This window comes from Lycium barbarum, chromosome 12 (assembly GCF_019175385.1).
Source record: "Lycium barbarum isolate Lr01 chromosome 12, ASM1917538v2, whole genome shotgun sequence".
Taxonomy (NCBI): domain Eukaryota; kingdom Viridiplantae; phylum Streptophyta; class Magnoliopsida; order Solanales; family Solanaceae; genus Lycium; species Lycium barbarum.
Window position 1 is genome coordinate 100,240,369 of NC_083348.1, and position 7,853 is coordinate 100,248,221.

Below are 7,853 nucleotides of genomic sequence, written 5' to 3' on the forward strand. Positions count from 1 at the left end.
GAACATACGTTAGGAGTGCAAAACGCAACAGACTCGAGTTGGCATGCTTCTCCGGGCCTCTTATAGTTTCTGCCTCTAAAAGCAGGTTACCAAATTACTTATTCGGAGCTTCGTATGATTTCTCGGAGGCCCTCGCTTGCTGACTCGAATCTGACTTATCACAAATCGCCATGTGTCATCTTTTAATACGTCCACTTAGTGTCTACGGATTTTGCCCTATACAAAGCAGTGACTTTTGATCTTCCAAAATATGATTAGTATCAAACTATTATTAATCTAAATTTGGGTGATTAATGGTGTTAGTTAAAGTCTCTAAATATGAGTTTACCTAGAGGAAAAAAATTGAAATATCAAAAATCTCAAAGGAATGATATATACAAATATACGTCTTGTTTGGAATAGTGTTTTTTTCAATACTGGAGTTAGAAGGCTATGCAAGAGATTGCAAGCTGATATGACAGGGAACATACATCATCTAAGATCTCAAAAATGCGTTCGCACCATTAAAACAAAGATTAGTGTCTTTAGATTTGCCGAGTATATGTTTTTCTGATTGCTGGGTTAACTCAATAGAACCTTAGCCAATTTTATGTTAGTTTCTACAATGGCATATATTCCCATGAACACAGTCCTGTGGACAAAATTATTATACTGTTTCATCACTTATTGTTTGTCTGGCACTGATTTAATTGTGACCCATGATATTTTATCTTCCATTTTTTGTACATCTGACAATAGAATTGACGTTTTATTCTTTTATACTACTACTAGTACGATGACTTATTCTAAGCCGAAAATATTCCTTATGTTTGTATGTGTATCATCATAAAGTGTGACCAAACTCTTCTAAATTAATTACTTTCTCAGACTAGTTAGGCTTGGAAATATTCGCATCTTAACCAAGACTAATTGGCTCCTCTCAACAATTTCATAATTAGGCTTCTAAATTATCATCATATACTATTACCTATATATTTTTACAAAATGGAATAATGTGTTTAGTGCACTGACACCGAGTTTCACTTATGACGATCATGTTTGTAACTTTTTGTATCATCAGGCATAAACTTGAGCTGCTTTAATTTTCTAATTCCTAGTTATATTAAAAAGGAAGATGTTTCATCAGACAACTTGTCCATATGTAAATCTTAAAAAATAAGAGAAGAACAAGGCATGCAGGAAATCATTGCTCTTGCGCCTCTGATTTTAGGTACTTGCATGCCTTTTTAATATTTCTATATTAGCTTTGTTTTAGATTTTTTGTGGCGGATTTTTAACCTTTTTGTGTAGTGGAGTATAGTGGAAGAATATCCTTCAATTATCCTGTACATGCATGAATAATGGATCACAGGTACTATGAATAATTAAAGACGTAAATGATTAAAGAATTAAACTTAATTTTATAGTATACTTTTTATTAAATCAATTCCACGCTAGCCAATCTTCAACTTCCAAGTTCCCGGTAAGCATACTGTTAATTACGTCAAGTTTTGTTGTTATCCGTGAATTCTTAAAGTTGAAAGTGTCACGACGCCATGACGGGTACCCGGAGCTATCCCACCGAGCACCACTTATCATGCTAACTATCATTCTCAACTTGTACACACATAATCCCCAAAATAACGCTTCCTATGAACTGATCATAAAATATCTCCCAAAGCATGCATATATGCACAAGCCCTCACGACTACAAAAATGATATACAGAATATACACTGAAAGGTAACCTGACATCTACTACCCACATATATGTATCTATGAGCCTCTAACTGGGGTACTGAGCATAAGGACGGGACAGGACCCCGCCATGCCCAAATATGTACACAAGAGAATATATTAAAACTGCACCTCCGGAGTAGGGAAGTGCTCCGGCGCAAGCTGATCTGGGCTGTCTACCTGTGGGCATGAACATAGCGTCCAAAAAGAAAAAGACATCAGTACGAGCAATGTACTGAGTATGTAAGGCATGTATAACAACATAATGAGAAAAATATAGGAAATATAAGATAAAGGGAAAACCTGTGACATATGGCCGCTTCAGGGGGAATCATGCATATTAACTTTCCTTTAGCATCTTTCGTACATATATCCACAAATCCCGCGTCCGAGATGGTATAATTATATCAGATACCAACTGATCAGGTGGTTATGCGTCTATAGTGCTCTGGCCCTTTTCCCCTTTATCCCCTGTATTCATGCTCACATATCCATGTACATCATAGAAATATAATCAATTAGCAAATGATCATGAGTCTATAGCCCTTTATATATATATATATATATATATATATATATATATATATATATATATATATATATATATATATATATATATATATATATATATATATATGTACACATATCCTGTACTATAGAAACATATATGAGTATTCTAGCAAGAGTTATAACTTTATCGGAGTGACATAAGGTCGGTAGCCTCCGATTCCATTATGGAGTAGTCTAGATCATCATGTCTCACCTTGAAGGAACTAACATCATAAGGTGAGACTAGCAACAAAGAATATCGTCGAGGAATTGTGTAAGAATCATTGGCTTCACAACAATATCATATCACAAGCTTTAGGATCTTGAGAAATGAAATCACCACTATTGTCATCATTATCATAAAACACGTCTATCTCTTTCTCATAAGAACTATCAAGAATCTTTATCTTTCAACATTTTGGAATACAAGAAGACCATGGAAACATATATAGGAAAACATTCTATAGGAGTCATGCCCTTGAAAGAAAGGGACTAGCCTTACATACCTTTATGACTATCCAACTTTATCAATTAAACGCTTTTCTCCAAGATTCACGATTCTACCTTCAAGAGAATTCGTACAAAGATTAGATAATCGATAATACTCTTAAGTTTAAGCTAAAGAGATTAAGGGCTAATAAAAATTGGACAGCATTTCCTTTGTTTCTATAACTTTCTCCATACACTAAACAACTCCCAACATCAATAACAACGCCCACAATATCGTAATCAACAAACTTCATTAAGCTAGACATTATTCAATCCTCAAAATTCCATTTCAAAGACATCTACAACCATGATTACCATACGACATCATTTTTTTATTCACTTAGAACACTTCTTCAACATTTTCAATATCATTCGCCACAAAATTATACTCATTACACGCCAAGAACTATGATTCAATTCAAGTTACCATTCAGGAACACCCTTGTTTCCGTATTTGAACTCCGTATTCTACCTTCTTCAATAATCCACGTCTTTCAACCACTCAACATTCTTGATAACATAAAATGATCATAAAACTTACTTTGATTATGTAGGAATGGTTTTTGAGTGGAGATACTTCACTTAGAGAGAAACCCAACTTCAATTCCAAAGAGAGGCTTGGCTGCTAACAACCCTAATGGGCACCAATATACTTGATTTCCTTTGGTTTTTGGTGTTTGATCTTTGATATACCTTGGATTTATGTTGATCTAGTGTGGAGAAGGTTCTAGAGGTGTGGAGAGGGTTTTTGGGAGTATTTAGGGTCTGTTGGTGAAGAAAAATGGGAAAAAACAAAGTGGGCCAAATATGTATGTGAATTGGAACTTTTCCACCGACACAAACTTACGGTGGACATACGGTTCGTATGTCTGACCGTATGTTGGCTAAAATTCTGCACAACTCTCTGATATTGTTTTACGCCTCTCAGGTGTACTTTCTTCGATTATCTTAGCCTCGGAACCTCTAGGGTACATGCTTAATAATTGTCAAAAGTCTTTCTTTAACCTGGTAGGGGTATCATAGCCTCTCTGGACTTACATTAGTTTGCTTACAACGTAATCGACGCGAAAATTTTCAAGGTGTAACAGAAAGATATGGACAACTTCAACTAAAAGATTTAATATATTAATAAACAAATAAAGGACTATAGTAAAAAACGGTTTGCCGCCACTATATATTGAGTTTTATCAATGATTTCACAGCTATAATGATCATAAAAGTAGTAGATTTTCTCTAATGTGTATACATTGGATAACGTAAAGTCGAAATACATTGATTTGAGTTATTATGGAAGAAACGTATTAACAGTTTGATGGCATCCATCTAGACTCCTTTTTCCTGCCTTTTGTTTAATTAATGGATGAAATTGTAACAAATTAAGTTTTATATTGATCAATAAAATTAACTACAAACAGACTGTTCATCATCAACTTTAGTAACCAAAGAGCAAAAGCAAAATAGAAAAGAGGGGTTCCCGACTGTTATTACAAAATAGCTAATAAAAAGAAAATAACACAAATCTTATCATAAGTTTTAATGGATTATTTCCCTCTTCTATATATAGGCATTTTCCCGGAATACCAAATGTAATTTGACATATTTCTACATGAGTCCTCCATCTTAGTTATATTCATAACAGAAAAAAAATCCTCACTAAAAATACTATGCACGGTCGTGTAGTGTAAAGTAGACATGTTTTAATCTAGATTGTCATTGATTTGTTGGTTTGACACGACAGTAGGATAATCTTTGGAGCCCTTACCAACAAAGTCGTTGTAGTATAGTGGTAAGTATTCCCGCCTGTCACGCGGGTGACCCGGGTTCGATCCCCGGCAACGGCGTTATTCCTTTTTCTGCTCTTCAGCTTTCTCTTTAAGCAGTTATACGTAATCACAGTAACAGGCCGAAAAGAATTTGACCCAATTATTAGTGTGGCCCAAAAGCGAGTGCAACCCTGTTACTCATCTTCATTGAAAAATGAAAACTTGTCCCCTTAAAAGGTTGGCCTTGTCAAAAATATCCCAAATAGTGGATATCCAAAATATCTCAAAATATCTCATGTCCTGTTTCTCTATAAATAGGATGCACAAATGCAATGTTGAAAGAGCAGAAGTAATATAAACTGATATCTCTCTACATATTTCTTCTGTGTATTTACTTCATAGCTTTATATTATAACACGTTATCAGCACGAGACTCTGTTATCTCGAGCAAATACTTCAAAACCTCGAAGGTATTGATTTCTTCGTTTTCCTTTACTAATGGCAAATCTTACTAAATGTGAATTTGTAGCCTTAGATATATCCGGTAATAGATATATGTCTTGGATTCTTGATGCCGAGATTCACCTTAATGCGATGGGTCTGGAAGACACCATCAAAGATAAAAATGAGGCATCAAACCAAAACCGTGCTAAGGCAATGATATTCCTCCGCCGTCATCTTGATGAGAATTTGAAAATGGAATATCTCACGGTTAAAGATCCTCTTACGCTGTGGAATGATCTGAAAGATAGATATGATCACCTGAAGATGGTCATACTTCCACAAGCACGTTTTGATTGGCTCCATTTAAGGTTCCAAGACTTTAAATCTGTTAAGGCATATAATTCTGCAATGTTTAAAATTATTTCTCAATTGAAATTATGTGGTGAAAATATTACTGATGATGATATGCTGGAGAAAACATTCTCCACTTTTCCTGCCTCGAGTATGCTCCTGCAGCAGCAATACCGAGAGATGAAGTTCAAGAAATATGCTGAACTAATCTCACATCTTTTAGTGGCTGAACAACATAATGAATTACTGATGAAAAACCATGAAAGCCGACCCACTGGTACTGCCCCATTCCCTGAAGTGAATGAGGCAAATTTTCGCCATTCTAGGCGTGGAAGAGGTCGTGGCCCCAGTCGTGGTCATGGTCGTGGTCGAGGAAGGAATTTTAATCATGATTCTCGTTATGCACCATATAATACCCTTCACCACCAGCAGTGTAAAAGGAAGGATGAAAAGCATGATGTTGTGCAAAAGAAAAATTCAGAAAATAATTGCTTTCGATGTGGAGGAAAAGGGCACTGGGCACGTACCTGTCGTACGCCAAAGCACCTTGTTGATCTATATCAAGCCTCCCTCAAAAGGGCAGAAAATGATGCCGAAGCAAATTTTATTTCTGAAGATAATGTTGAGCCTATGCATTTAGATGTGGCAGATTTCTTTGAAATCCCTGAAGGAAAAATAGATCATCTGATCGGTGATGGATCTGTATTAACTTAGATATTTCATACATGTCATTTGTATTAGCTAATGTGGTTATGTTTCCATATATAAGTAATAAAGTGTGTGTAATACTTTGTCTAATCAAAATATCTACTTCGATGTTTACTTTGCCTATTTTTTCGTTTTGAAGAATATATGGAAAATCCTCAAATATTATTTGGATCAATGACAAATCATGAAGATATTTGTGTGATTGATAGTGGAACAACGCATGCTATATTCAAAGTTGAGAAATACTTTTCTCAATTGCGTAGAAAAAGGGGAAATATTAATACAATTTCTGGCAATTCGAAATTAATTGAAGGCTCCGGAAGAGCTACTATATTTCTACCTAAGGGGACGAAACTTGTTATAGAAGATGCACTATTCTCTTCTAGATCCCCAAGAAACTTGTTGAGTTTCAAAGATATCCGCCGTAATGGGTATCACGTTGAGACATTAAATGAAACAAATGATGAATATCTTATCATTACAAAGAATGTCTCCGGCCAGAAATGTGTTTTGGAGAAATTACCAACTTTGTCTTCTGGCCTGTACTATGCAGAAATTAGTACAATGGAAGCACACTCAATCGTAAACCAGAAGTTTAACGATTCAGGAACTTTTGTGCTTTGGCATGACCGAATGGGTCATCCTGGATCAATAATGATGAGACGAATTATTGAAAATTCAAAAGGGCATCCACTTAAGAACCTGAAGATTCTTGAAAGTAGTGAGTTTTCATGTGTCGCTTGTCATCAGGGCAAATTGATAACCAGGCCATCACCAATGAAAGTTGACATTGAATCCCCTGCTTTTCTAGATCGTATACATGGGGATATATGTGGACCTATTCACCCATCTTGTGGGTCATTCAGATATTTTATGGTTATAATAGATGCGTCTTCGAGATGGTCTCATGTGTGCCTCATATCGTCTCGCAACCTGGCGTTTGCGAAATTATTGGCACAAATAATACGCTTAAGGGCACACTTCCCAGATTATCCTATAAAGGCTATACGTCTTGATAATGCTGGAGAATTTACATCCCAAGCTTTTGATGATTATTGTTTATCAGTTGGGATAAAGGTTGAACATCCTGTAGCACATGTTCATACCCAAAATGGCCTTGCTGAGTCATTTATTAAGCGTGTGCAATTGATAGCAAGACCATTACTTATGAAAACACGGTTGCCTACAACCGTCTGGGGTCATGCTATTTTACATGCAGCATCTCTTGTTCGTCTTAGACCGACTCATTATAATAAATACTCCCCGTCACAATTAGTGTTTGGTCATGAACCAAATATTGCTCATCTCCGAATCTTTGGCTGTGCTGTATATGTGCCTGTAGCACCACCACAACGCACTAAGATGGGCCCCCAAAGAAGGTTAGGAATATATGTTGGGTTTGAATCACCCTCCATTATTCGCTATCTTGAGCCATTGACGGGAGATTTATTCACTGCCCGATTTGCAGATTGTCGATTTGATGAAACAAATTTTCCACAATTAGGGGGAGAGAGAAAAGAAATCAAAAGAGAAATTGCGTGGAGAGTTCCATCACTATCTCATTTTGATCCACGTACCCCTATATGTGAGCAGGAGATCCAGAAGATCATCCACTTACAGAAAATAGCAAATCAAATGCCAGACGGATTTACTGATTTGAAAAGAATAACTAAGTCGCATATCCCTGCAGAGAATGTGCCTATTCGAATTGATGTTCCAAAGGGACAATCTACTAGTGTCATAGCCTCTGAATCTCATCTACGCCTGAAGCGTGGTAGGCCATTGGGCTCCAAGGATAAAAATCCAAGAAAAAGAAATACAAACAATGATCAGA

General features: G+C 36.1%; 1 non-coding gene across 1 annotated transcript; it reads left to right on the forward strand.

Annotated features, from left to right (window-relative positions):
* Positions 1-4,522: 4,522 nt before the first annotated feature.
* On the forward strand, positions 4,523-4,594 carry TRNAD-GUC (transfer RNA aspartic acid (anticodon GUC)). The gene has a single exon. It is a non-coding gene; the product is annotated as a tRNA-Asp (tRNA).
* Positions 4,595-7,853: the final 3,259 nt, after the last annotated feature.